The sequence below is a fragment of the Myodes glareolus genome, chromosome 19, assembly GCF_982192425.1.
Source record: "Myodes glareolus chromosome 19, mMyoGla1.1, whole genome shotgun sequence".
Taxonomy (NCBI): Eukaryota; Metazoa; Chordata; class Mammalia; order Rodentia; family Cricetidae; genus Myodes; species Myodes glareolus.
In genome coordinates this window covers 61395144-61405232 of record NC_142044.1, presented here as the reverse complement: position 1 = coordinate 61405232, position 10089 = coordinate 61395144, and the positions used below count along the sequence as shown (strand labels likewise).

General features: G+C 43.7%; 1 pseudogene; it reads right to left on the bottom strand.

Annotated features, from left to right (window-relative positions):
• Nucleotides 1–419: 419 nt before the first annotated feature.
• LOC125407481 (olfactory receptor 8S1-like) lies at nucleotides 420–1169 on the bottom strand (annotated as a pseudogene).
• Between the last annotated feature and the right edge of the window lie 8920 nt (nucleotides 1170–10089).

Sequence of the window (10089 nt, the reverse complement as noted above, 5' to 3'; positions counted from 1 at the left end):
CCCAAAGTCCAGTTGAAGGGTGGGAAGACTGAGAATATGAGCAAGGAGGCCAAGACCATGATGGGTACACCCACTGAAACAGCTTACCTGAGCTAATGGGAGCCCACTAACTCCAGCCCGACAGCATAGGTCCAAACTAGTCCTATGGCTGGGGCAGACTGAGGGGCCACTGGCAGTGGCATCAGGATTTATCCCTACTGCTTGTACTGGCTTTTTGGGAACCCATTCTCTTTGGATGGTTTCGTTACTCAGCCTAAATATAGTAGGGAGGGCCTTGGACCTTCTCCCAAAGCAATGTGCCTTACCCTCTCTGAGGATGGATAAAGGGTGGGGTGGGGAGGTTAGATGAAGGAAATGGGAGGAAGGGAGGGAGTGGGAACTGGGACTGGTACGTAAAATGAAAAAAGGTTGTCTGTTTTTTAAAAAGAAAACAAACAGGTGGAGAAGGCTTTGCTTCTCCCCGTGGTGAAGCTGATGCTCAGGATGGTGGAGACAATGCGGACATAGGAGAAGATTGGGATAAGGGTTCCCAGCCCATGCAATAAGCGGGCGCAAAGCAGGATGTCAACAGTGACCGAGATATCCGAACAGGACAGGGGGAAAAGGGCAGGCAGCTCACAGGTGTAGTGGTGAATAGTCTGAGCCTCACAGAAGTCCAGGTTCACAGCCAAGAGCACAATGATGGTTGCATTGAGAGAGGCCACGCCCCATGAGGCCAACACAAGCCTCGCACACAGCTCAGTTCTCATCACTGGGCCATAAAGCAGTGGATGGCAGACGGCAGTATAGCGATCATAAGCCATGACGGAGAGAGCAGGCAGGCTTCAGTCCCAGAAGAAAAAAACACAAAGAAGACCTGAGCCAGGCAGCCCTCTATCGAGATGCTTTTCTTCTCAGACAGGAGTCCTTCAGCAGCTTTGGTACTGTGACGGATGTGAAGCAGAGGTCCAGGAAGGACAGGTTGCTTAAGAAGAAGTACATGGGCGTGTGGAGGTGGGAGTCAGCCCTGATCACCAGCAGCATCGTCAGGTTTCCCGTCATGGTGAGGAGGTAAATCCCCAGGAACAGCACGAAAAGCAGAGCCTCGATGAGGGGGTCGTCAGAGAGCCCAGTGAGAAGGAACTCCGTGATGGTTCCTCTGTGGAACCGCTGTGGTTCCTCCAGGCCATTTGTGGTTATTTCCTCGGAATAAAGTGGAAAGAGGGGGTGAGGTTTTTTGGGGTTTTCGTGTTATCTAGGGCATCATCTTGCCTGCTCCTACGGTTCCCCCAGCTTTGTTTGAGCCTGAGCAACGGCGTGTGGAACCACTCTCTGCACACCTTGCAATGAGCTTGTCCTTCTTCGCTGACACCATTCTTTGCTCATGGTTTACATAGTTCAGAGAATTCCATTCCTGTTCCACAGGGTTTATAGATATAATATTGCTAGGTTACTTACACATGTAAGGCTCCCCCGCTCTGAGACAGGGTTTCTCTGTAGCGTTGGAGCCTGTCCTGGAACTATCTCTTGTAGACCAGACTGGCCTCAAACTCACAGAGATCCGCCTGCCTCTGCCTCCCGAGTGCTGGGATTAAAGGCGTGAGCCACCACTGCCTGTCTACACATACAGTTTTTATTACATGTTCTACAGTAGCTCAGAAATCCTCATTCTCATTGTGTCTTACAGATCATTGTACTGCCTATGACAATGGTGGTTCCAAACGGCCCACTTGCCGCATTCCTCCGTTCAGGATAAGCCACAGATACTTACTAGCACATGAAATTTTATTAACATCAAAAAAAATTGTATTCAGAGGACTTTCTTACTCTTGTTTTCCTAGCAGTTCTAGGAAGTATTTCAGTCTCTGAGAGCTATTCTCATTCTACTCTGGTGAAATGTGACAATGAACGGTGCTGATGTCAAGTAGAGGAGCCAAAAAATAAAAAAAATCCCCTTGTTTTTCTAATTCTTAGTCTGGTATTTAAGGTGGGTACCTCATGAATAAAGAGCAATTTTCCTACCACAATATTCTGGAATTTTCCTTGCTTACTCTATCTTGATTTTCAGTCATTTCCTCCTCTCTTTTATTATATTTTTTTGAAACTTGAGGAAAATTTTATTATCACCATGCACAAAGCTCAAGTCCAAATGGATTAAAGACCTCAATATAAATCCGACCACATTGAACCTGATAGAAGAGAAAGTGGGAAGTAGACTGCAACACACGGGCATGGGAGACCACTTTCTACATATAACCTCAGTAGCACAGTCAATAAAAGCAACATTGAATAAATGGGACCTCCTGAAACTGAGAAGCTTCTGTAAAGCAAAGGACACTGTCAGTAAGACAAAAAGACATCCTACTGAATGGGAGAAGATCTTCACCAACCCCGCATCAGACAAAGGTCTGATCTCCAAAATATATAAAGAACTCAAGAAACTAGACTTTAAAATTCTAATCAACCCAATTAAAAAATGGGGCACTGAACTGAAAAGAGAATTCTCAACAGAAGAAATCCAAACGGCCAAGAGACACTTAAGGTCAAGTTCAACTTCCTTAGCGATCAGAGAAATGCAAATCAAAACAACTTTGAGATACCATCTTACACCTGTCAGAATAGCTAAACTCAAAAACACCAATGATAGCCTATGCTGGAGAGGATGTGGAGTAAGGGGGACACTCATCCATAGTTGGTGGGAATGCAAACTTGTGCAACCACTTTGGAAATCAGTGAGGCAGTTTCTCAGGAAATTAGAAATCAACCTCCCTCAGGATCCAGCAATACCACTCTTGGGAATATACCCAAGAAATGCCCAATCATAATACAAAAGCATTTGTTCAACTATATTCATAGCTGCTTTATTTGTAATAGCCAGAACCTGGAAACAACCTAGATGCCCCTCAATGGAAGAATGGATAAAGAAAGTGTGGAATATATACACACTCAGTGTACTACCACTGAGTACTACTCAGTGGTAAAAAAAAAACCAATGACATCTTGAATTTTGCATGCAATGAATGGAAATAGAAAATACTATCCTGAGTGAGATAACTCAGACCCAAAAAGAGGAATATGGTATGTACTCACTCTTTAGTGGACTCTAGCCATAAACCAAGGACATTAAGCCTATAGTTCACAAGCCTAGAGAAGCCAAACAACAAGGTGAACCCAAAGAAAAACATATATAGATTCGCCTGGAAATTGGAAGCAAACAACATTGTAGGCCAAAAGTTGGGAGCATGGGGGTGGAGGTAGGGGTGGGGGTCAGGTTGGGGGAAGGAGAGAGGGAGAGAGGGAAGGGAGAAGGGAAAGACTGGCCAGAGCTTGGGGGAGTGGGAGGGTGGAGATGGGGGAAGGGCAGATATAGGAGCAGTAAAGAAGATATCTACATTAAGGGAGCCATTTTAGGGTTGGCAAGAGACTTGGCTCTAGGGGGATCCCAGGTGTCCACAGGGATGTCCCCAACTAGGTCCTTGGTCAGCAGAGGAGAGGGTGCCTGAACTGGTCTTGCTCCACTATCACATTGTGACTATCTCGAATATCACCATAGAATCTTTGTCTGGTGACGGATGGAGATAGAGACAGAGACCCTCATCAGAGCAATGGACTGAGCTCCCAAGGTCCAGTTGAAAGGCAGAAGGAGGGAGAAGATGAGCAAGGAAGTCAGGACCACGAGGGGTTGGTCCACCAATTGAGGCAGTGTGCCTGTTCTAATGGAAGCTCACCAAATCCAGCTGGACCGGGTCTGAATGAGCCTGTGATCAAACCGGACTCTCTGATTGTGGCTGACAATGGGGGCTGACTGAGAAGCCATTGATAATGGCATTGGGACTTGTTTTTATGGCATGTTCTGGCTTTTTGGGACCCTAGTCTATATGGATGCACAGCTTCCTAGGCCTGGATGTGGGGGGGGGCTTGGACTTCCCACAGGGCAGGGTTCCCTGTCCTCTCTCAAGCAGGGAGGGGGCGGGAGGAGGGCCAGTGGGGAGCCGGGGGGGGGATATTGGAGGAGGGGAGGAAGTGTAAATTTTTGAATGGAAAAAATAAAAAAAAATAGAATTAAAAAAAAAAAACCCAGCAAAACCCTAGGGCAGCAAGCTGCAAATCCCCACAGCCCCCTGGAGGGGAGAAATGGGGGAAGTCAGCCTTGCTGTTTGAGTTCCTTGTGGAGGTCAGTTCTCTGAAGGGCAAACAGCCATGAGTCAGGGAGGAGAGCTTTAGAGCAGGTGAAAACCCCAAACACTAGAGAAAGCTTGCCCAGCGTCAGAAAGAAAGAGATGAAAAAGGAGAGGTCACACCTTCCTGGTTCAGATCTGTGAAAGGCAGGAGGACCTGACAGACATTCATGGTGGCTCTGGACTGATTGCATAGAGGGCAGGATTTTCCATTTCTTTTTTTTTTTTTTTTTGACAAGGGCTTATATACTCCAGGCAGGCTTTGAACTGAATCTGAGGGTGACCCCGACCTCCTGATTCTCCTGCCTTTAATGCTGGAGTTGCAGGCATGCACCAGCCTGCCTGGGCTTGTTTCTTTTCTTTAAGGACGGAAAGTTTTTTTCTCTTGTGGCTTCACTCATGCTCCCATTCACTTCAGTGTCCTCTTCTGTTCTAGGGTCCAAGTTCATATGCCTTTCAGTCTCAATGCAAGCCTTGTTATTTCTTCCTCAGCTACAGCTTAAATTCTGCTCCTAAGGGAACGCCCATCAATCAAAGCTAAAGAGCAGCTTAGCCCCCAGCCAAGGCTACCTGTGAGTGTGGACAAATGTGTGTGTGCAAGGTTACCTGTGAGTGTGGACAAATGTGTGTGTGCAAGGTTACCTGTGAGTGTGGACAAATGTGTGTGCGCAAGGTTATCTGTGAGTGTGGACAAACAGAGGCACGTGTGTGCGCAAGGTTACCTGTGAGTGTGGACAAACAGAGGCACGTGTGTGTGCAAGGTTACCTGTGAGTGTGGACAAATGTGTGTGTGCAAGGTTACCTGTGAGTGTGGACAAATGTGTGTGCGCAAGGTTATCTGTGAGTGTGGACAAACAGAGGCACGTGTGTGCGCAAGGTTACCAGTGAGTGTGGACAAACAGAGGCACGTGTGTGTGCAAGGTTACCTGTGTGTGTGGACAAACAGACGCGCACATATGTGTGTGTGTGCGTGCGTGTGTATGTTTGTGTGTGTGTGTGTGTGTGTGCGTGTGTGTGTAATTTTAGCTGGGTTCAGGGATACCAAAGCCTAAACACTGTTAGTCACAACTTTTGATGACCCTTCATAAATAAGTTTATAAACATTGTTGAAGATCTACATAAGCAATGTGAGGTGACACATTTGTTCTATTGTTTACAAGGATTTGAATATTTTAAAATCATTTGTGGGTAGAACATTCCTGATGATTAACTCTGTCCATTCACTTTTAGTCATAAGGAGAAGTTGACACAGTGTCTTTGGGGAGCATGAAATCTCATCCAAGAATAATGTAGTATTTCTGAAGACTATTGTTCCTTCTAAAATCCATGTTTTCTATGGATGGAAGAATACAAAGCATCGTAAAGAAAGGATCCAGCTCTCATCATCATTTTAAAGGGCATTTCAAACTGATTTCAGAGTTATTTTGTTTTATTGCATATCTTTTTGTGTGTGTGAAGATCATTTATTGTGTGCATGTGCATGTGAAGGTCAGAGGTTTGTGTGAAGTGTCTTCTTCAATTGCTTTCTGTTTTTGGAGATAGGGCCTTTCATTGAACCCTCTGATTCAACTATAGTGGCTGGCAAGTAAAACTGGGTATCCTGTCTCCATCTCCCCAAATTAGTATTATAGGCATGTACCACTGACCTGGGATTCCATTTATTTATTTATTTATAAAAATTTCCACCCTTCCCCTCCCCCCACTCCCTCTGCTCCTCCCTCTCCAGTCCTAAGAGCAGTCAGGGTTTCCTGCCCTGTGGGAAGTTCAAGTTCCTCCCCCCTCCCTCCAGGTCTAGGAAGGTGAGCATCCAAACAGACTAGGATCCCAAAAAGCCAGTACATGCAGACGAAACAAGTGCCAGTGCCATTATTAATGGCTTCTCAGTCAGCCCCCATGTCAGCCATATTCAGAGAATCCGGTTTGATCGCATGCTCGTTCAGTCCCAGTCCAGCTGGCCTTGGTGAGCTCTCATTCGATCAGTCCCCTGGTATCAGTGGGTGAACGCACCCCTCAAGGTCCTGACTTCCTTGTTCATGTTCTCCCTCCTTCTGCTCCTCATTTGGACCTTGGGGCTCCAATGTGGGTCTCTGTCTCTATCTCCATCCATCGTCGGATGAAGGTTCCCTCTGATCCTGACTTCCTTGCTCACGTTCTTCCTCCTTCTGCTTCTCATTTGGACCTAGGGAGTTAAGTCCAGTGTTCCAATGTGGGTCTCTGTCTCTATCTCCATCCATCGCCAGATGAAGGTTCTATGGTGATATGTAAAATATTCATCAGTATGGTTATGGGCCAAGGCCAGTTCAGGCACCCTCTCCTCTGCTGCCCAGGGAACAATCTGGGGATCTCTCCTTGGACCTGGGAACCCCTCCAGAATCAAGTCTCTTGCAAACCCTAAAATGGCTCCCTTAGTTGAGATATATACTTCTCTGCTCGCATATCCATCCTCCCTCCCTCCCCCATCCCATTCCCCCAAGCTATCCTCGATCCTCCCCTTCTCCCTTCTCTCTAACCATCTCCCCTTGCTTCCACTCCCCCACCTCCCGTGCACTCAAGTTTGCCTGGCAATCTTGTCTACTTCCAATATCCGGGAGGGTAACTATATGATTTTCTTCAGGTTCACCTCCTTATTTAGCTTCTCTAGGCTCACGAATTATAGGCTCAAAGACCTTTAATTATGGCTAGAATCCACTTATGAGTGAGTACATACCATATTCCCCTTCTTGGATCTGTGTTACTTCACTCAGTAAAGCGTTTTCTATTTCCATCCATTTGCATGCAAAATTCAAGATGTCATTCTTTTTTACCGCTGAGTAAAACTCTAATGTATATATGTTCCACAACTTTTTTAACCATTCTTCTATTGAGGGGCACCTAGGTTGTTTCCAGGTTCTGGCTATTACAAATAGTGCTGCTATGAACATAGTTGAACAAATGCTTTTGTAGTATGATAGGGCATCTCTTGGGTATATTCCCAAGAGTGGAATTGCTGGGTCCTGAGGGAGTTTGACTCCCAGTTTCCTGAGAAATCGCCACACTGATTTCCACAGTGGCTGCACAAGTTTGCATTCCCACCAACAATGGTTGAGTGTTCCCCTCACTCCACATCCTCTCCAGCATAGGCTATCATTGGTGTTTTTGAGTTTAGCTATTCTGACAGGTGTAAGATGATATCTCAAAGTTGTTTTGATTTGCATTTCTCTGATTGCTAAGGAGGTTGAGCATGACCTTAAGTGTCTTTTGGCCATTTGAAGTTCTTTTGTTGAGAATTCTCTGTTCAGTTCAGTACCCCATTTTTTAATTGGGTTAATTAGAGTCTTAGTGTCTAGTTTCTTGGGTTCTTTGTATATTTTGGAGATCAGACTTTTGTCTGATGAGGGGTTGGTGAAGATCTTCTCCCAGGCAGAAGGTAGCCTTTTTGTCTTACTGACAGTGTCCTTTGTTTTACAGAAGCTTCTCAGTTTCAGGAGGTCCCGTTTATTCATTGATTCTCTTATTGTCTGTGCTACTGGGGTTCTACCTTGGAAGTGGTCTCCTGTGCCTATGTCTTGTAGACTACTTCCCACTTTCTTTTCTGTCAGGTTCAAAGTGGTCAGATTAATGTTGAGGTCTTTAATCCATTTGGACTTGACTTTTGTGCATGGTGATAGATATGGATCTACTTTCATTCTTCTACAGGTTGACATCCAGTTATGACAGCACCATTTGCTAAAGATGCTTTCCTTATTATACTGTATACCTTTATCTCCCTTGTCGAAAATCAGGTGTTCATAGGTTTGTGAGTTAATATCCTGGTCTTCTATTTGATTCCATAGGTCAACTTCTCTGTTCTTATGCCAATACCAAGCTGTTTTCAATACTGTATCTCTGTAATAGAGTTTGAAGTCAGGGATGGTTATACCTCCAGAAGTTCCTTTATTGTATAAGATTGTTTTGGCTATCCTGGGTTTTTTGTTTTTCCATATAAAGTTGATTATTATTCTCTCAAGGTCTGTGAAGAATTTTGATGGGATTTTGATGGGGATTGCATTGAATCTATAGATTGCTTTTGGTAGAATTGCCATTTTTACTATGTTGATCCTCCCAATCCAAGAGCAAGGGAGATCTTTCCATTTTCTGGTATCCTCCTCAATTTCTTTCTTCAAAGACTTAAAGTTCTTGTCAAATAGGTCTTTCACTTCCTTGGTTAGAGTTATCCCAAGATATTTTATGCTATTTGTGGCTATCGTGAAAGGTGAAGTTTCTCTGATTTCCCTCTCTGCTTCTTTATCCTTTGTGTATAGGAGGGCAACTGATTTTTTGGAGTTGATCTTGTACCCTGCCACAGTACTAAAGGTGTTTATCAGCTGTAGGACTTCTTTGGTAGAGTTTTTGGGGTCGCTTATGTACACTATCATATCATCTGCAAATAACGAGAGTTTAATTTTTTCCTTTCCAATTCGAATCCCCTTGATCCCCTTATATTGTCTTATTGCTATTGCTAGAACTTCAAGCACTTTATTGAAAAGGTATGGAGAAAGTGGACAGCCTTGTCATGTTCCTGATTTTAGTGGAATGACTTTGAGTTTCTCTCCATTCAATTTGATGTTAGCTGTCGGCTTGCTGTAAATAGCTTTTTATTATATTTAGGTATGATCCTTGTATCCCCAATCTCTCCGACACCTTTATCATAAAGGGGTGTTGAATTTTGTCAAATGCTTTTTCAGCATCCAATGAAATGATCATATGGTTTTTTTCTTTCAGTTTATTTATATGATGGATTACATTGATAGATTTGCGTATGTTGAACCAGCCCTGCATCTCTGGGATGAAGCCTACTTGATCATAATGGATAATTTTTCTAATGTGTTCTTGGATTCGGTTTGCCAGTATTTCATTGAGAATTTTTGCGTCGATGTTCATGAGTGAGATTGGCCTGTAATTCTCTTTCTTGGTTGTGTCTTTGTGTGGTTTTGGTATCGGGGTAACTGTAGCTTCATAAAAAGAATTTGGCAATGACTCTTCTGTTTCTATATTGTGAAATACATTAAGGAGTATAGGTATTAGCTCTTCTTGGAAGTTCTGGTAGAATTCTGCATTGAAACCATCTGGTCCTGAGCTTTTTCTGGTAGGGAGGTTTTTGATAACAGCTTCTATTTCTTTGCTACTAACAGGTCTATTTAGATTGTTCACCTGGTCTTGATTTAACTTTGATAAATGATACTTATCTTAAAAAAGTCCATTTCTTGTACATTTTCCAACTTTGTGGCACATAAGCTTTTGTAGTAAGATCTAATGATTCTCTGAATTTCCTCTGTGTCTGTGGCTGTGTCCCCCTTTTCATTTCTGATCTTATTGATTTGCATGTTCTCTCTCTGCCGTTTGATTAGTTTGGCTAGGGGTTTGTCAATCTTGTTGATTTTCTCCAAAAACCAGCTTTTTGTTTCATTGATTCTTTGGATTATTTTCTGTGTTTCTATTTTGTTGATTTCAGCCCTCAGTTTGATTATTTCCAGTCTTCTACTCCTCCCAGGTGAGTCTGCTTCTTTTTTTTCCAGAGCTTTCAGGTGTGCTGTTAAGTCTCCAATATGTGCTTTCTCAGTTTTCTTTAATTGGGCACTTAGTGCTATGAACTTTGCTCTTAGCACTGCTTTCATTGTGTCCCATAGGTTTGAGTATGTTGTGTCTTTATTTTCATTAAATTCAAGGAAGACTTTAATTTCTTTCTTTATTTCATCCTTGACCCAGGGGTGATTCAGTAGTTGACTGTTCAGCTTCCATGAGTTTGTAGGCTTTCTGGGGTTAGAATTGTTGTTGAATTCTAACTTTATTCCATGGTGATCTGACAAGACACAGGTGGTTACTAATATTCTTTTGTATCTGTGGAAGTTCGCTTTGTTACTGAGTATGTGGTCAATTTTCGAGAAGGTTCCATGAGCTGCAGAGAAGGTATATT